Raw genomic sequence first — 20,895 nt, 5'->3', positions numbered from 1 at the left:
GAATTGAACCCAGGCCAACAGGCTTTGCAAACAAGTGTTTTTAGGCCCTGAGCAATCTCCCCAGCCCATATATATATATATATATATATATATATATATATATATATATATATATATATATATTTTTTTTTTTTTTTTTTTTTTTTTTTCCTGAGGCAGGGTCTCACTCTAGCCCAGACTGACCTAGAATTCACTATGGAGTCTTGGGGTGGCCTTGAACTCATGATGATTCTGCTACTTCTGCCTCCTGAGTACTGGGATTAAAGGCATATGCCACCACACCCGGATTCAGCCTATATTTTATTTTTTATTTTTCTCAATTTTATTAAACAATTTCCATGATTGCAAAAATTATCCCACGGGTAATATGATGGAGAATGGAATTTCAAAGGGGAAAGTGTGTGGGGTTGGGGAGGGAGGGAATTACCATGGGATTTTTTTTTATAATCATGGAAAATGCTAATAAAATTAAAAAAAAAGAAATAAATTAAAAAAAAATTCCATGGTAATACCCTTCCTACCCCCCTTTTCCCCTTTGAAATTCAATTCTCCATCACATCCACTCCCCATCTCATTAAGTCTCTCCTCTATTTGGATGCCATGATCCTTCCCTCCTATTATGATAGTCTTGTGTAGGTAGTGTCAGGCACTAGGAGGTCATGGATATCCAGGCTATTTTATATCTGGAGGGAGCACGTTGGAAGGAGTCCAACCTTTCCTTTGGCTCTTACATTCTTTCCGCCACCTCTTCTGCATTAGACCCTGAGCCTTGGAAGGGGTGATCCAGATGTTACTCGGTACTCTAGTTACTTCTTTCCAGCACCATGATACCTTCTGAGTTGTCCCAAGGTCACTGCCATCTGAAAAGAGAAGATTCTGTATCCAAAGTGAGAGTAGCATTAATATAAGGGTATAAATATTAAGAGAAGTGCTTACTGGGCAGTTTGATAAGCATAGAATATACACTTATCCAGACATCAGCAGATGTTACATGCTTAGGGCTCATGACTACCCCTGTTTTAAGTTTTCAGTATCAGGGATGTATTCCCTCCTTGGAGCGGGCCTCCAGGACAATTGGAGGGCAGTTGGTTTCTACCATGACAGATGTGCTCATTTGGCCTGGCTGGCCAATTATAAGGCTTGCAGTGTCTACTGTTGAGTATCTTCCCTGGTGGTGTATCTTTCTCCCATTGAACTGCATGTAGAATGGCTTCTTCCCGATTTTTGTCAGCTGGTCTACATGGAGGAGGTTATCACCTCAGTTCCGGCAGGATTTTTCAGTGGCCTTGCAGCCCAAGTATGTGGAGTCTTCAGCAATACGGTCTTACCTTCTATTCCTGGTGGGAAACCAAGGGCCTTGGCAATGGCCTATAATGTTTTTGGGGCATCAGGGACCTCCCTGACCAACAACTCACTGGAAGGTATCCCATCCCTGGCACTGAAAATTTTCTAGCAATGATCTATGGCTCCTGAGTGTTCCATTGTCCAAAACTGAAGGATTCCACTTGATTTATTTATATCCTCTCAGATTTTGTTTAGCCTTCCCTCTACCTTTCCTTTACTCAATCTCCTCCCCTGACATCATTTTGGGCCTTTTCACCCCCATTAATCTATTCTTCTACTTACATATATACAATACCAACCCATTAGGTACCCTCCTCCCTTCCTTTCTCTTCCCTTTGTATCTCTTTTTTAGCTTACTGGCCTCTGCTACTGAGTTTTTTCCTTCTCACACGGAAGCCCAGTCATCTGTAGCTAGGATCCACATATGAAAGAGAATATGCAATGCTTCTTTCTGGGCCTGGGTTACCTCACTTAGTATAATCCTTTCCAGACCCATCCATTTTTCTGCAAATTTCATAACTTCATTTTTCTTTACCGCTGAGTAGAACTCCATTGTATAAATGTGCCATATCTTCATTATCCACTTATTAGTTGAGGGACATCTAGGCTAGTTCCATTTCCCAGCTATTATAAATTGAGTAGCGATAAGCATGGTTCAGCATGTACTTCTAAGGAAATGAGATGAGTCCTTAGGATATATGCCTAGAAGTGCTATAGCTGGGTCATATGGTAGATCAATCTTTAGCTGTTTTAGGAACCTCCACACTGATTTCCACAATGGCTGGACCAGATTGCATTCCCACCAGCAGTGTAGAAGGGTTCCTCTTTTTCCACATCCCCGCCAACATTTATGATCATTTGTTTTCATGATGGTAGCCAATCTGACAGGAGTGAGATGAAATCTCAATGGAGTTTTAATCTGCATTTCCCTAATGACTAGGGACGTAGAACATTTTTTTAGATGCTTATATACCATCCGTATTTCTTCCTTTGAAAACTCTCTATTTAGCTCCATAGCCCATTTTTTAATTGGCTTGTTTGCTTTCTTATTATTTAACTTTTTGAGTTCTTTGTATATCCTAGATATCAATCCTCTATCAGATATGTAGCTGGCGAAGATTTTTTCCCATTCTGTAGGTTGCCTCTTTGCATTATTCACAGTGTCCTTTGTAATACAAAATCTTTGTAATTTCATGAGGTCCCAGTGGCTTATCTGTGGTTTTATTGCCTAAGCAATTGGGATTGTATTGAGAAAGTCTTTGCCAAGACCAATATGTTGAAGGGTTTCCCCTACTTTATCCTCTAGCAGTTTTGGAGTTTCAGGTCTGATGTTAAGGTCTTTAATCCATTTGGACTTAATTCTTGTGCATAGAGAGAGAGAAGAATCTATTTTCATCCTTCTACAGATACATATCCAATTTTCCCAACACCATTTGCTGAAGAGGCTGTCTTTTCTCCAATGAGTATTTTTGGCATTTTTATTGGCCATCAGGTGGCTATAGCTGCCTGGACTTATATCTGGGTCCTCCATTCTGTTTCACTGATCTACATGTCTGTTTTTGTGCCAGTACCACGCTGATTTTGTTACTATTTTGTAGTATAGGTTAAAATCAGGTATGGTGATACCACCAGCCTTATTTTTGTTGCTCAGTATTATTTTAGATATTCGAGGTTTTTTGTGATTCCAAATGAAGTTTTGGATTGTTTTTTATTTTTCCGTGAAGAATGCCTTTGGAATTTTGTTGGGGATTGCAATAAATGTGTAGATTGCTTTTGGTAAGATTGCCATTTTCACAATATTGATTCTTCCAATCCAGGAATAAGGGATGTTTTTCCACTTCCTAGTGTCTTCTGCAATTTCTCACTTGAGTGTTTTAAAGTTTTCATTGTAGAGATCCTTTACTTCCTTGGTTAGGTTTATTCCAAGGTACTTTATTTTCTTTGATGCAATTGTGAATGGGAGTGATTCTCTGATTTCATCCTCTATGCGTTTGTTGTTAGCATATAGGAAGGCTACTGATTTCTGTGTATTTATTTTGTAGCCTGCTACATAGCTGTAGGTTTTTATCAGCTCTAACAGTTTGCTAGTAGAGTCTTTAGGGTCCTTTATGTATAGAATCATGTCATCTGCAAATAATGATAACTTGATTTCTTCTTTTCCAATTTGTACCCCTTTTATGTGTGTCTCTTGCCTTATTACTATGGCTAAGACTTCCAGTACTATATTAAATAAAAGTGGGGACAGTGGACACCCTTGTCTTGTTCCTGATTTTAGTGGAAAAGCTTCCAGTTTTTCCTCACTTAGTAATATGTTGGCTGTAGGCTTGTCATAAATAGCCTATATTATACTGAGATATGTTCCTTCTATTCCTAGTCTCTGTAGGACTTTTATCATGAAGGATGTTGGCTTTTGTCAAATGCATTCTCTGTGTCTAATGAGATGATCATGTGGTTTTTGTCCTTCAATCCATTTATATAATGTATTACATTTATAGATTTGCATATATTGAACCATCCCTGCATCTCTGGGGTAAAGCCTACTTGGTCAGGGTGAATGATCTTTCTGATATATTCTTGTATTCTGTTTGCCAATATTTTGTTGAGAATTTTTGCATCTATGTTCATGAGGGAGATTGGTCTGTAATTTTCTTTTTTTGTTCTATCTTTGCCTGGTTTTGCTATCAGGGTGATACTGGCTTCATAGAAGGAGTTTGATAGAATTCCTTCTTTTTATATTTTATGGAAAAGCTTAAGAAGCAATGGTGTTAGCTCTTCCTTGAAAGTCTGGTAAAATTCAGCAGTGAATCCATCTGGGTCTGGGCTTTTTTTAGTTGGGAGATTTTTGATAACTGTTCGGATCTCCATGCTTGTTATAGGTCTATTTAAGCGATTAAACCCATCTTGATTTAATTTAGATAGGTCATATAAATCAAGGAATTCATCCATTTCTTCCAGATTTTCATACTTTGTGGAGTATATGTTTTTATAGTATGTCCCTATGATTTTCTGAATGTCTCTGGTATTTGTTGTGATATTACCTTTTTCATCTCTAATTTTATTAATTTGTGTCTCTTCTCTCTTTCTTTTGGTCAGATTTGCTAAGGGTTTATCAACCTTGTTTATCCTTTCAAAGAACCAACTCTTTGTTTCATTGATTCTTTGGATTGTTTTTTTAGTTTTTATTTCATTAATTTCTGCCCTAATCTTTATTATTTCTTCCCATCTGCTGATTTTGGGTTTGCCTTGTTCTTCTTTTTCCGAGGCTTTAAGGTGAAGCATTAGGTCATTTACTTGTGACCTTTCTAATTTCTTAATATAGGCACTTAAAGCTATAAATTTATCTCTTAGTACTGCCTTCATTGTGTCCCAGACATTTTGGTATGTTGTGTTCTCATTATCATTTGACTCTATAAATTTTTTGATTTCCCTCTTGATTTCTGCATTGACCCATTCATCATTTAGTAATGTGTTGTTTAATTTCCATGATTTTGTGTATGCTCTATGGCCTTGCTTGCTATTGATTTACAGTTTGATCCCATTGTGGTCAGATAGAATGCAAGGAATTATTTCAATTTTCCTGTATTTGTTAAGATTTGCTTTGTGTCCTAATATATGGTCTATTTTAGAGAGTGTTCCATGTGCTGCTGAAAAGAATGTATATTCTGCAGCCTTTGGATGAAATGTCCTGTATATATCTGTTAGGTCCATTCCTTCTATGACCTCATTTAGTCTAGATGCCTCTTTGTTTATTTTTTCCCGGGATGACCTGTCAATTGATGAGAGTGGGATGTTGAAGTCACCCACTACCACTGTGTTTGGTGTTATCTGTGACCTTAGTTCTAATAGCGTTTGTTTGACGAATTTGGGGGCTCCCATGTTAGGTGCATATATGTTTAGGATTGTAATGTCCTCCTGTTGGAGGGTGCCTTTAGTCAATATAAAGTGACCTTCCTTATCTTTCTTAACTAATGTTGGACTGAAGTCTACCTTGTCAGATATTAGGATAGCAACCCCTGATTGTTTTCTAGGTTTATTTGCTTGAAACACTGTTTCCAACCTTTCACCCTAAGATAGTGTCCATCCTTTGTAGAAAGGTGGGTTTCTTGGAGGCAACAAATTGAAGGATCCTGCTTTTTAACCCAGTCTGCAAACCTATGTCTTTTGGTTGGGACATTGAGGCCGTTGATATTAATAGATAGTATTGAAAGGTGTATATTCATTTTTGCCATTTTTTTTTTTTTGTAGTTCTTCCGTTTTTACCTTTGCTCGCTTGTGTTAACTAGTATTTGAGTATTGTTTGTTTTTTCCCGGTTCCTTATATGTGTGCTTTTCTTTTTCTTCAGCATGGAGGATTCTTTCAAGTATTTTCTGTAGTACTGGTTTTGTCTTCAAATAGTCCTTTAGCCTGCTTTTGTCATGGAATGTCCTTATTTCTCCATGTATTTGAATGGATAGCTTCGCAGGATAAAGTAACCTTGGTTGACAGTTGTTATTTTTCAGAGCTTTGAATACATTACTCCAAGCCCTTCTGGCTTTTAAAGTTTGTGTTGAGTAATCTGCTGTAATCCTGATAGGCTTGCCTTTGTAGGTAACTTGATTTTTCTCTCTGACTGCTTTTAATATTTTTTCTTTGGTTTGTATGTTTGGTAGTTTGATTATAATATGGCGAGGAGAGGTTCTTTCCATGTTTTGTTTGGCTGGTGTTCTAAAGGATTCCTGTATCTGCATTGGCACCTCTTTCCCAATTTGGGGGAAGTTTTCTTCTATGATTTTGTTGAAGACGCCAACTATGCCTTTGGAGTGAAATTCTTCTCCTTCTACTATGCCCTGAATTCTTGTGTTTGATCTTTTCATAGTGTCCCAAATATCTTGAAATTCCCACTCATACTTTTCTATAAGTTTGTCTTTCTCTTTGTTGGACTGCAATTAGATCTGCCACCTGGTCTTCTAGCTTAGATATTCTGTCCTCTCCTTCATCCTTTCTATTGGTGAGATTTTCTACAGAGTTTTTTATTTCATTAATTGTGTTCTTTATTGCTAGTAATTCTCACTGGTTTTTCTTTATTATTTCTATTTCCTTATTTATGTCTAATATTGACCTCTTTATTTCATTAAATTGGTGTCCTGTGTCTTCTTTGCTTCCTTTGAATTCTTCTTTGAGTTCTTTGAGCATATTTATGATCATTCTTTTGAAATCTTTCTCAGGCATTTCCTCTAACTCATTCTCACTAGAGGTCATTTCTGATGCATTAATAATTTTTGGTGGATTTATATTGTCTTGATTTTTGGTGTTTCTTGTGTTATAATGTATATATTTTTGCATCTTGGATTATTTAATGATTGGATTTTCCAGTTAGCTAGGTATTATGAGATGTATCAATCAATCTGTTGTTATATATCTGCAGGGTCAGAGTTTAAGGCTCTAGGTGTGGTCTGAAGACTCTCAGAGTATGTACAAAAGTGACTCTAAGTGTTGGGTGTGCCTGCTATGAGAGTATTCAAGTAGGCTAAGAGGAATGAAATACAGGCAGATTCTAAATTTTAACTAAACAATGTACACTGTCAAGAAAAGACAGCTATGTATCCAAGAGTAGGTATTATGACAACCAGATCTGTCCCTTAGGCTGTGTGGTGCCTCACCCACCTCCTTAATCCTAACAACAAGATGGTTAAGACTTGGTCTGTAAGGGGTTCCAAGTCAGCTTGTGACCAGGTGAGACCCTTCCCTAATGTATAACAGAAGTGCAAACAAAGCCACTATAATTCAAGAAGCAACAAGTAACAAGCCCAAAATACAGCTTATTTAAAAATGACAAATTTGACCATCCATCCGATTGAACATATAATTTATCCTGATATTGAAGGTGCAATTAGCACTTCTGGTTCAGGCATATATACCAGGTTTATTAGACGGGTACTGACCTGGTGTAATCCCACTTACCTTTTGGGATGATTTTGGTCTCAGCTGCGCTCTTGATTGGGTCCCTCTTTGGTGCTCTGTCAGTTCAGTAGGCATTGCGGGGTCCCTGGACCGCTGCTCAGTTCCCAAGGGCTGGGCACTGGCTGTGGGGAAGGGGAGGAAGCTGATGCTGCTCAGTTCGCCCGCTGTTCCACGTGTTCTTCTACCTTGTGATCTGCTCCTCCGTTGTTCACTGCTGTTCTCCCTTCACGTTTCTTGAGTTTGTGGAGAATGGAAGCTCCCCTCGCCTGGCTTTTCCTGCAGTGCTTTTGCTGGCCGTGTGGGCTCTGGATGCTCTGGATCTCTCTTACTTCTCTGCTGCTGTTTCAATTTCCTATACACCTCACTTTTTAGTAAAAGTGTGTATTTTGCTGAGGGTATTTTTTTTTTTTTGCTTTTCCTCCCTACACTGCTTTGGCGTGGTACCTACGCCACCATCTTAACTGGAAGTCGTCCCAGCCTATATTTTAAATCTGATTTTTTTTTTCATTAATACAGACTATTACTTTGGTCAGTTATCCTTGTTGCATATCTCGGTCAAACAGCTAACATCTTCTATTTTCCTCTGTGGCGTTAGTTAATATGGTCTTCTGTCACTTGTGTTCCTGGAAACCAGAAGTTAGACATGCAAGCTTGAACAGATTGTAGTTAACTGCTGGGTGTGGTGGTGTGCACCTTTCATCCCAGCACACAGGGAATTCCAAGTCAGCCTGGCTTAGAGTGAGACCACACCTTGAAAAACAAAACAACAAAGCTGGGCGTGGTGGCGCACGCCTTTAATCCCAGCACTTGGGAGGCAGAGGTAGGAGGATCGCTGTGAGTTCGAGGCCACCCTGAGACTACCTAGTGAATTCCAGGTCAGCCTGAGCTGGCAGGCTGTTTGGCTGAAACAATAGAAATTCACTTTCTTGTGCTTCTTAGGCCCCAAGTTGAAGGTCTGGGTGTTGACAGGGTTGCTTTCTGGTGATGCCCCACATCTCACTGGGTCCTCGCGTGGCTTTTTCTCTGTGCTGCGCGCCTGGGATCTCTTCCTCTTCCTGTGAAGTCACTGGTTGTGTCGTGGCAGACTCTTACCTTTAGGGCCTCCTTCAGCCTTCATTAGAGGTCTTGTCGCTAAGGCAGTCATGTGAAGGTTTCAGTTATGAATTCTATGGGGACACACTGCAGCCCGTAGCACAGATGAAAGAGTCGGTGTGTAAATTTCTTCAGTAAGGGCAAGTGAGACCCTCTCCCCTACTTCTTTTACTATCAACTTGTGCAAAAAGTTTTAAATTTGGATAATCATTTGAGCTAGATCCTGTGTCTTTTGAATGTGTCCTCAAGGGTCTTTGAGAGATTCCGGGCACTCTGTGTTTCTCCTACCCCACAGCCAGTAGTAGATATCTATTCAGCGCCGGATCCTTTGGTAAAGGGATTTAGACACTGTTGAGGTCAGGGTATGCCCTGAACTGTTACTCCATATGGTATAAAACTATGGTTTTATAGCCTGTGTCTTATCTTAGATGAGTCCATTTTTCTAATAGCATTTGACTCTATTTTTTTGTTTGCTTGTTTTTCAAGGTAGGGACTCACTTCAGCCCAGGCTGACCTGGAATTCACTATGTAGTCTCAGGGTGGCCTCGAACTCAGTAATCCTTCTACCTCTGCCTCTCAAGTGCTGGGATTAAAGGCATGTGCCCACCATGCCTGGCCTATTTATTTATTTATTATTTGAGAGAGAGAGGGAGAGAGAATGTGTTTGTAGGGCCTCTAGCCACTGCAAATGAACTCCAGACACATGCATCACTTGGTGCATCTGGCTGTACATGGGTACTGGGGAATTGAACCTGGGTCCTTAGGCTTCATAGGCAAGTGCTTTAGCCATTAAGCCATTTCTCCAGCCCTGACTTTTTTTTTTTTTTTTGAGAGAGAGAGAGAGAGAGAGAAATAGACAGAGAATTGGTGTGCCAGGGCCTACAGCCATTGCAATCGAACTCCAGATGTGTGCGCCACCTAGTAGGCATGTGCGACCTTGTGCATGCATCACCTTGTGTGTCTGGCTTACATGGGATCTGGGGAGTCAAACATGGATCCTTAGGCTTTGCAGGCAAGTACCTTAACCACTAAGCCATCTTTCCAACCCTTGACGTTATTTTGAGTGCAAACACAGAGGCAGGATGACTCTGTAACCTGTTGGGCACATACACAACACCATCTGACCAGCACCACCCATGTAGTGGTTTGATTCAGGTGTCCCCCATAAACTTAGGTGGTCTGGATGCTAGGTTCCCTAGCTGTTGGCAATTGAAAATTAAAGCCTCCTGGAGGCAGTGTATTATTGGGGGCAGGCTTATGGGTGTTATAGCCAGTTTCCCCATGCCAGTGTTTGGCACACTCTCCTGTTGCTATGGTCCACCTTATGTTGGCCAGGGGGTGATGTCCACCCTCTGCACATGCCATTGTTTTCCCTGCCATCATGGAGCTTCCCCTCGAGCCTGTCAGCCAAAATAAACCTCTTTTTCCCACAAGCTGCTATGGTTGGGTGATTTCTACCAGCAATGCGAACCTGACTGCAACAGCCCATGAGGCCCAGACTGATAAAAGGGTACAAACCTTATACCTTTATCAAAACTAATTGGGGCTACATAAGCACATGAACATCTTAAAATCATACCAGGAAAACCAGACCCAAGAACTTATTAAATACACCAGACTGAGGCAACGGTGCAATCCCCTCACCCAGACCCTATAAAGACGAGGACACCCACCATGACGGTAGTCCCTCTGACCTGTCATCTCACTGCGAGGTGTGTGCACCAAGGAGCTGAAAGGCAGAGACCTCAGGATAGTCCCAGGGGCTTCAGCTCAGCTCAGCATCTGTTGTTGACATGGTCTACTCAAGTTTCCATCTGTATTAGTCAGGGCTCTCTAGAGGAACAGACCTGCTAGAATGAATCATATTAAAAAGGAAATTTATTGGAGCCGGGCATGGTGGCGCACGCCTTTAATCCCAGCACTCGGGAGGCAGAGGTAGGAGGATTGCCGTGAGTTCAAGGCCACCCTGAGACTCCATAGTGAATTCCAGGTCAGCCTGGACAAGAGTGAGACCCTACCTCAAAAAACCAAAAAAAAAAAAAAAAAAAAAAAGGAAATTTATTGGATTAGCTTATGGTAGTCCAATAGTAGTTGCAGGCCTGAGAATCAAGGAATCCGGTAGCTGCCCAGTCCGCATGGCCAGATGCCCCCGCAGTCCCGATGGGCACTGAAGGCCTTGGAGGGTCCTGAGGAGCCGCTAGTTTTTGATCCACTCGGGTCTTCAGTTGACACTGGTCTTCAATCCATGCTGGAAGGCAGCAAGCAGCTCTAGCAGCCAAGTGGAAGGAAAAGGGGGGCTCTTTTCACCCAGAGCTTTCTTAGATAAGGGCCCCACTCTGGGGGAAGGGCTCACCCTGGGGGAAGGACTTCCTCCTTCAGTGAATCCTTCCTGAAAGCAACCTCAGGGACCCACCCGAAAGGGATTTCTGTGAATCACTAAACAGATCATGTTGGCAACACCTTCACCATCACACCGTCCATCTGTTCATCTGGACGTGCTGTTTGTCTGTCTAGACATGAATTGTCGGAACTTCTCCCCTACAGCATCCACAGTCCCGCACCTTGGCTGGGCGGCTCAGCTCTGGCTTCCATGGCTCTGCTTTGACTCTGTGGCTTGATCTGTCTCAGCACTTCCGACAGATTTCCGACAGGGTTTGTTGTCTAACTCCTGCAGAGACTTTCTTTGTATTTTTATCTGACTCCTGCTTTTGCTTCTCAGTAAGGCCTTTTTTTTTTAAAAAAAAATTGTCAACTTCCATAATTGTAAACAATATCCCATGGTAATTCCCTCCCTCCCCCCCACTTTCCCCTTTGAAACTCCACTCTCCATCATATCCCCTCCCCCTCTCAATCAGTCTCTTTTATTTTGATGTCATCATCTTTTCCTCCTGTTATGATGGTCTTGTGTAGGTAGTGTCAGGCACAGCGAGGTCATGGATATCCAGGCCATTTTGTGTCTGGAGGAGCACATTGTAAGGAGCCCTACCCTTCCTTTGGCTCTTACATTCTTTCCACCACCTCTTCCGCAATGGACCCTGAGCCTTGGAAGGGGGTGATAGAGATGTTTCAGTGCTGAGTCACTTATTCTCAGCACCATGGTGAGTAAGATCTCTTTTGAACTATTTGAACTTGCCTGTGATTTCTTAAATTCTTGTAGCCGTTCTGTAACACGCACAGGAGCATACACATCTAGGTAACATATATATATGCATGTGTGTACGTGTATACCCTATGTAATATGTTATATGCGATCTGAAAATTAACATTGATAGCTAAGATTGGAACAAAAGAACCTATGTTTAAAGCCAGGCGTGGTGGCGCACACCTTTAATCCCAGTACTCGGGAGGCAGAGGTAGGAGGATCGCCTTGAGTTCAAGGCCACCCTGAGACTACAGAGTTAATTCCATTCCAGGTTAGCCTGGACCAGAGTGAGACCCTGCATCGAAAAACAAAAACAAACAAACAAACAAACAAAAACAAAAAAAAAAAGAACCTATGTTTACCTTGGCCAGCTATTAAGAGAATTTGGAACTACTTGGCAAATTACAGCCAACAAAACCAAAATAGCTTGTGAATTTCCTGTTATTCAGTAAACTCTGACATTATGGAAAGAAACAAATGTGTCTGTCTGACCACACTTATGACAGACATTGCTCCCATCATTTCAAGGGAACCTGAAAAAGTCAACACAACCACAAATTGGTACTGGCATTTTCTATTCAAATTTAATATAGCACTTTTTTTTTGGTTTTTCGAGAGGTAGGGTCTCATTCTGGCCCAGGCTGACCTGGAATTCACTATGTAGTTTCAGGGTGGCCTCGAACTCACGGCGATCCTCCTACCTCTGCCTCCCGAGTGCTGGGATTAAAGGCGTGCGCCACCACGCCCGGCTTAATATAGCACTTTTTTAACTAAATATTTTTACTTATTTATTTGAGAAAAAGAAAGAGAGAGAACGGCACACCAGGTTCTCCTGTCACCGCAAATGAACTACAGATGCATGCAGCACTTTGTGCATCTGGCTTTACATGGGTGCTGGGGAATCGAACCCAAGTTGTTAGGCTTTGCAGGCAAGTGCCTCAATTGCTGAGCTATCTCTCTAGCCTGTGCTTTCTTTTTCTTAACTCTGATTTTATAATTGTAGTTATTCTTTTATTCCAATCTTAACTACTATTGATCTCAGGTCATATTACACATCATACAGTAAAGATATTTTAGTTTTAACTGACATAAAAATGGTACCATATAAAGTTTTCCAATGCATTTACCTGCTGGTTTATTACCTAATATATAAAATATTTCAATATTACCACTTAGTATTACTGATGACAAGGAAACTACTGACTAAAGTAGGATTTAAAAAATTATTTATTTAGTTAGTTATTTGACAGAGAAAAAGGGAAGAAGAGAAAGAGAGAATGGGCATGCCAGGGCCTTCAGCCACTGCAAACAAACTCCAGATGTGTGCACCCCCTTGTGTATCTGGCTAACATGGGACCTGGGGAATCAAACCTGGGTCCTTTGGCTTTGCAGGCAAATGCCTTAACTGCTAATCCATCCCTCCAGCCCTAAAGTAAGATTTTTGAAGTTTAAAATGAATCTTTTTTTTTTCCTTTTCTTTCTTTTTTGTGGGGGGGTTTCGAGGTAATGTTTCATTGTAGCCCAGGCTGATCTAGAATTCACTCTGTAGTCTCAGGGTGGCTTCGAACTCATGGCAATCCTCCTACCTCTCCCTCCTAAGTGCTGAGATTAACAGTGTGCACCACCATGCCTGGCTTAAAATCTTTAAGATATTTCATTAAGCTGTTCTTTCTCTGTCAAATAAATAAAAAACAAGATAAAGTAATTTTTAAAAAGGACTGGAGGGATGGCTTGGCAGTTAAAGCATTTGCCTGCAAAGCCAAAGGACCCAGGTTCGATTCCCCAGGACACACGCTAGCCAGATGCACAGGAGGCGCACATGTCTGCAGTTCATTTGCAGTGGCTGGAGGCCCTGATGTGCCTGTTCTCTCTCTCTCTGTCAAATAAATAAATAAATAAAAATAAAATATTAAAAAAGATATTTCATTAAGCATATACAATTAAGAGTAATTAGTGTTGGGGTTTGTATGTGAAATGACCCATAGGCTCATGCTTCTGTTGTTTCTGATTTTAGTACAAATTCCTATAAGGGTCATTTCCACTTTAAGGGGTAAATTCCTGTAAGATTTTGTTCAACACTGCCAAGTCCTCCCCGTGAGTGCCAGTTTGCATGCATACAAGCAACGGATGCAGGTGCCCATTCCCACGTGGCTTCATGAGTCCAGGGCATTATCCAAATCCAACCTTCAAATTTCTCTCAATGTTAAAGTCAAGAGGTCAGTCGTGTTGTAGGAGAGTTTTAATTTATATATTTCCTTATGTGTGAGATCAAGCATCTTTTCAAGTGTTAAAAGTCATTTGTGCTGGGCGTGGTGGCTCACCCTTTAATCCCAGCACTCAGGAGGCAGAGGTAGGAGGATTGTTGTGAGTTCAAGGCCACCCTGAGACTACAGAGTGAATTCCAGGTCAGCCCTGAGCTAGACTGAGACCCTACCTCGAAAAACCAAATAAACAAAAACAAAAACAAAAACAAAAACAAAACAAGGCAATTTGTTCCACATCTGCTAGGACCCAGGAGAACTTGCAGTGGAAGTAGCCCCATGAGCACTGCTCTCACTGCTAGCCTGACAACCAGCTCCAGGGTGATGCTGGCTGACACAGTGAACAATCACAACCTATCAAATCCAGAAGTCCAGAGGCTACAGAGAACTCAACACTAAGTCAGACTGCCAACAGGTCTGTCATGGCTCAGGGAACATTGCAGAAGAGGGGGTGGAAAGATTGTATGTAAGAGCCACTGAGTGGGCAAGAATACCCTGAGGAATGCCCCCCCCCCCCCCGCCCCATATCCCATTGGGACTGACTGAGGCTTTCATGACTCCACAGTAAATCCCATAACCCCACAGAGGAGAGCTCCAGGGAAATGAAAACAAGAGAGAGGGAATGAGAGTATCACCTGTTAAAAAGTAAATATTTTTAAAAAGCCATTTGAATCTTTTCTGTGAACTATGCTTATAGTCTGCCATTATCTACTAAATTGTAGTATAATTTTAATTTATTTGCTTTTCATGTTTTTATTTATTTGTGTGGGGGGCAAGGGGTGTCTCCAGCACCTCTTGTCACTGCAAACACACTTCAGATGCATGCTTCGCTTTTTGTGCCTGGCTTTATGTGGATACTGGGGAATTGAATCTGGGTCAGGAAACTTTGAAAGTAAGGACCTCTAACTGCTGAACCTTGTATTTAATTTTTATTTATTTATTTAGGGAGAATTGGTGAGCCCTGTCCTCAGCCATTGTAATTGGATTCCAGACACGTGCGCCTCCTAGTGGGCATGTGCAACGTTGCGCTTGCCTCACCTTTGTGCATATGGCTTCCGTGGGATCTGGAGAGTTGAACATGGGTCCTTAGGTTTCATAGGCAAACACCTTCACCGTTAAACCATTTCTCCAGCTCCATAGTCTATTTTTTTTTCGAGGTAGGGTCTCAACACTAGCTCAGGCTGACCTGGAATTCACTATGTAGTCTCAGAGTGGCCACAAACTCATGGTGATCCTCCTACCTCTGCCTCCTGAGTGCTGGGATTACAGGCGTGCACCACCACGCCTGGCTGTCATAGTCTAATTTTTAAAATGACTGACCCCAGGTCTTTCCTGATGTCACTTTAACTTACATCTACTAGAGGTGGATGTCAAACAGAAATCAAATCGACCAGGAAAGCAAACAAGGAAATAGTTGGTCCCTCACTCCTAAATGTACCTAATAAAAAAAAAAAAAACAACACATTACTACAGCCAGCCATGGTGATGCACGCCTTTACTCCCAGCACTTGGGAGGCAGAGGTAGGAGAATTATTCTGAGTTCGAGGCCACCCTGAGACTACATAGTGAATTCCAGGTCAGCCTGGGCTAGAGTGAAACCCTACCTTGAAAAACCAAAACAAGCCGGGTGTGGTGGCACATGACTTTAATCCCAGCACTTGGGAGGCAGAGGTAGGTGGATAGCCGTGAGTTCGAGGCCACCCCGAGACTCCATAGTGAATTCCAGGTCAGCCTGGGCTACAGTGAGACCCTGCTTCGAAAAAGCCAAAACAAACAAACAACAAAAAATAAACATTAGTGATCTAAATACTAACCTTTCCCTACAGACCCCACTGAGTCAACTGGAGTATTCTGGCATCAAACCATCACTTTGGTGTTTTCCAAACTCTTGGCCAGTCCACTGGTTTTGTTAGAACACGGTGTTAATGAAACAAAGCTTGCAGTTTCCAGTGCCCACATGCTCCACTGGCTCCGCTCAGGGCGAAGCTATCCCCCAGCCAGTGGTGGGTCTGCCCAGCTGCCTTGAATTCGGACAGAAGTCTCAAAAGAACACCCAAGGGGCAAGAAGGGGCAATGGTGTCATCTCCAAATGGCATGTGCTGGGGGCGGGGGTGTCATAGCTTTTGGTTTTTTGGAGGCTTGATGCTAAGTTCCTCCTGGGAATTTATTTATTTATTTGGTTTTTTTGATTTTTTTTTAAATTATTTATTTATTTATTTGAGAGCAACAGACACAGAGAGAAAGACAGAGGGAGGGAGAGAGAGAGAATGGGTGCGCCAGGGCTTCCAGCCTCTGCAAACGAACTCCAGACGTGTGCGCCCCCTTGTGCATCTGGCTAACGTGGGACCTGGGGAACCGAGCCTCGAACCGGGGTCCTTAGGCTTCACAGGCAAGCGCTTAACCGCTAAGCCATCTCTCCAGCCCGGTTTTTTTGATTTTTTGAGGTAGGGTCTCACTCTAGCCCAGGGTGACCTGGAATTCACTATGTAGTCTCAGGGTGGCCTCGAACTCACGGCGATCCTCCTACCTCTGCCTCCCAAGTGCTGGGATTAAAGGCGTGCGCCACCACGCCTGGCATTCCCTCCTGGGAATTTTGCTGTGAGGTCAGCAGCCGTCAGGAGGGCACATGGTACAAGCAGGAAAGCCAGCAGCGTCTTGTCTCATGTTTCCCTTAGGTTGGCTTCTTCATAGACAGAGGAACAACAACGTCTATCTATGTGTAATGGAGGGAAGGCGAGGGCTGTGTGCAAAGCTGCTATTGTTGCCCAGGATTTCCCCACAAGGAGGCCTCAAAGGACGTAGACATATCTTAAAGGAAGATGCATCTCTGTCATGATCCAGGAATTCAGGAACTGTTCCGGCTCGGTGGTTCTTTCATGAGGTGTGGTTAAGATGTCAGCCAAGGTTGTAATCTTATTAGGTGTAAGTCCAGTCGGAGAGGGAGAGCCTACGACTTCCAAGGTTGTGTCACTGCAAAATCCTGAATGTCTGTGCTTCCCCTAAGTGCATGTGTTCCATTCTAAGGCACAATGTGGTGATATTTGGATGTGAGGACCTTGGGAAGGGATCAAGGCATGAGGGTGGAGCCTTCAGGCATGACTGTAGTGTTTTTTTGTTTTTTGTTTTTGTTTTTTGAGGTAGGGTCTCACGCTATCTCAGGCTGGCTTGGAATTCACTATGGAGTCTCAGGGTGGCCTTGAAGTCTCGATGATCCTCCTATCTCTGGCTCCTGAGTGCTGGGATTAAAGTGTGCCACCACACTGGGCTGACAGTAGTATTTTTATAAAACAGATCCCAGTATGGGGGGAGGGTGAAGAAATGGCTCAGCAGTTAAGGCGTTTGCCTGCAAAGCATAAGGACTTGGTTTTGATTCCCCAGGATCCACATAAGCCAGATACACAAGGTGGCCCATGTGTCTGGAGTAGGTTTACAAGGGTTTAGAGGCCCTGGTGTGCCCATTCTCTCTATTTGCCTTTCTCTCCCTCTTAAATAAATAAAGAATGTAAGAGCCAAAGAAAGGGTAGTACTCCTTACAACATGCTCCCCCAGACACAAAATGACCTGGATATCCATGACCTCACAGTGCCTGACACTACCTACACAAGACCATCATAATAGGAGGAAAAGATCATGACATCAAAATAAAAGAGAGACTGATTGTGAGGGGGAGGGGATATGATGGAAAGTGGAGCTTCAAAGGGGAAAGTGGGGGGAGGGAGGGTATCACCATGGGATTTTGTTTGCAATTATGAAAGTTATCAGTAAAAAAAAATTAAATAAATAAATAAGTAAGATATTTGAAAAAAAGAACCAAAATAAAACAGACCCTTGGGAGCACCCTCACTTTTTCCACCATGTGTGCACCCGGAAAGCAGTCAACCATCTGTGACCCAGCAGGCACGCTCTGACCAGATATCAGAGTGGCTAGCACCTTGACCTTGGTTCTGCTAGACGACCGGAGCAGACGTAATCTCTGCTATTTGTAAGCCACTGGGTCTGAGCTGTCTGTTGTAACAGTCCAGACGGGCTCACATTGTTGGCACGTTCACGCTGGCAGACGGCAGGCTCTCAGTTGCTTGCAGGAGGACTTCCACGGGGCTGTGGACATCTCTTCACATGATGTCTGGATTCCTACACATATACAGTGATTAGAGACCAAGGTGGGGGGGTGTCACCTTGCATTTTAGGACCTAGAAGTCACAACACAACACTTCCTTCCTTCCTTCCTTCCTTCCTTCCTCTCTCTCTCTCTTTCTTTCTTTTTTTCAAGGTAGGGGCTCTCTCTGGTCCAGGCTGACCTGAAATTCACCATGTCGTCTCAGGGTGGCCTCGAACTCATGGGGATCCTTCTACCTCTGCTTCCCAAGTGCTGGGATTAATGGCGTGCGCCACCACATCCCGGCCTTTTTTTTTTTTTTTGAAGAAAGTCTAAGTCCAGATCATAGTAAAGAGAAGAGAAATTAATCTTCTTTAGAAGGTGGGGTCACAAAGGGTTTGTGAAAACACCTATCTATCTATCCATCCATCCATCCATCCATCTATCTATCTATCTATCTATCTATCTATTTTTTTTTCGAGGTAGAGTTTCACTCTAGCCCAGGCTGACTTGGAATTCATTATGTAGTCTCAGGGTGGCCTTGAACTTGTGGCGATCCTCTTTCTTCTGCCTTCCACGTGCTGGCATTAAGAGTGTGTGCTGGAGCCAGGTGTGGTGGTGCACGCCTTTAATCCCAGCACTTGGGAGGCAGAGGTAGGAGGATCACTGAGAGTTCGAGGCCACCCTGAGACTACATAGTGAATTCCAGGTCAGCCTGGACTAGAGTGAGACCCTACCTTGAACAACAAACAAAACAAACAAACAAACAAACAAAGTATGTGCCAGGCAGGAAGGATGGCTTAGCTGTGAAGGCATTTGCCTGCAAAGCCAAAGGACCAAGGCTCAACCCCAGGACCCATGTTAGCCAGATGCACAAGGGGGCACACGCATCTGGAGTTCAGTTGCAGTGGCTGGTACACCCATTCTCTCTCTTTCTCTCTTCCTCCCTCTTTCTCTGTCAAATAAATAAATAAATATTTAAAAACAGTGTTAAAAAATAAAAGTGTGTGCCAACATTCTCAGCTTTAGTGGACATTTATAATTTTTTTGTTTATGTTTTTATTCTTGTGGAATATTTTGAGAGAGAGAGAGAGAGAGAGAGAGAGAGAGAGAGAGAGAGAGAGGGAGAGGGAGTTGGTATGCCAGGGCCTCAGCTGCTGAAATCAAACTCCGGATGCTTGCGCCACCTAGTGGACATGTGCAATCTTGTGTTTGCCGCACTTTGTGCATGTGGCCTATGTGGGATCTGGAGAGTAGAACATGGGTCTTTAGACTTCACAGGCAAACACTTTAACGGCTAAGCCATCTTTCCAGCCCTAGTGGACATATTTTAAAATCACCATAACACTTGCAGCCAGGCTGCTTTTCCCTTTAAAATCAAAGGGCCTCTTGACACCCTAGTCTCTAAGGCAAGTCTATTTATCTGGCAGCTCTCATAGAAAATCAGAGGATGTTCCCTGTGCAGCTCAAGGCTCCTTCCTTTCAATCTGACTTTCCCCCTTCTTATGGTGCCCTTTCACCTGTGCATTATTATTTTTTTTTTAATTTTTTTAATTTAGTTGAGAGTGACAGAGAGAGGAGGAGGAGGAAGAGAGAGAGAGAAAGAGAGAAAGAGAGAGAGAGAGAATGGGCACACCAGGGCTTCCAGCCACTGCAAACGAACTCCAGACGTGTGCGCCCCCTTGTGCATCTGGCTAACGTGGGTCCTGGGGAACCGAGCCTCGAACTGGGGTCCTTAGGCTTCACAGGCAAGCGCTTAACCGTTAAGCCAACTCTCCAGCCCATCACCTGTGCATTATTGTTATTAATGTATGTGTGTGAGGGATATGTATATGTGCCTGTGTGTTTTATGTTCAGGTGCACACGTGTGTGTGCATATGGGGAGGTCAGAGGACAACCTCAGTTGTCATGGCTCATCTACCTTCTTTGAGACAAGGTTTCTCATTGGCTGTGAGTCCACCAATTAGATCAGACTGGCTGGCCAGTGAGTCCCAAGGATCCTCAGTGCTGCGCTTACAGGCGCAGGCCATCACAACCAGCGTTTTGTGGGCTCAAACCAGGTCCTTGTGGCTGCAATGCAAGTGCTTTAGCAACTGAGGCCTCGAACTCGCAGCGATCCTCCTACCTCTGCCTCCTGAGTGCTAGGATTAAAGGCATGCGTCACCATGCCCGGCTAAGCTGTTATTCTTACAAAAGAAGATGTATTGTCCTAATTAAACTTATAGAAAATACAGGTACTAAAGCAATATGTTATGGAATAGCTTGAGAACATAATTAGATCAATCCAGAACTTGGGGCATTCAATAATGACTACCTCGAAAAACCAAAATAATAATAATAATAATGACTGGCTTGGTAGTGGAAAAAAGGCAGGGATAACGTTCTAGATCAAGAACTGGTGAACTATAGTCTGCAAGTCAGTTGCCTGCCTTTGTAAATGAAGTTTTCTTTGAATAGTGCAGGCTCAGTCACTGGAGCTGCGTTTGTGCTAGGCCGGCAGTTGACAAAACTGTGTCAATGAGGCCAGTCAAAGGTACTGCCTACCCGTTAAGAGAAGGTTTGCTGACCTCTGTTGTCGATTAAAAGGGCTCCAGTCTTGCTTTCACCCATGACAAAGAGTAATCCTGGTTAGTTCTCCTGCTTCACACAACTAGAAAGCTACAGGAAATATATCAAATAACTTCTTGTCAGACATGAGCTATTTGGCAACACAGGGTCAAAGGCTACAAACAAGGTTCTTGCTAGAACCTTCTGCCTGTCCCAACACGGGGAGGGGACACCCAACCAAAAGTAGAGGTCTCAGCTAGGCGTGGTGGCGCATGCCTTGAATCCCAGCACTTGGGAGGCAGAGGTAGGAGGAGCGCCGTGAGTTCGAGGCCGCCCTGGGACTACATGGTTAATTCAAGGTCAGCCTGAGCCAGAGTGAGACCCCACCTTGAAAAACCAAAAAAAACAACCAAACAAACAAAAAAGTAGAGGTCTCACTAGGTTAAAGATACGGATACTGGAGTTTGGGGGT

The sequence above is a fragment of the Jaculus jaculus genome, chromosome 14 (assembly GCF_020740685.1).
Source record: "Jaculus jaculus isolate mJacJac1 chromosome 14, mJacJac1.mat.Y.cur, whole genome shotgun sequence".
In the NCBI taxonomy this organism is placed as follows: domain Eukaryota; kingdom Metazoa; phylum Chordata; class Mammalia; order Rodentia; family Dipodidae; genus Jaculus; species Jaculus jaculus.
Note: the sequence above shows the minus strand (reverse complement) of the source record.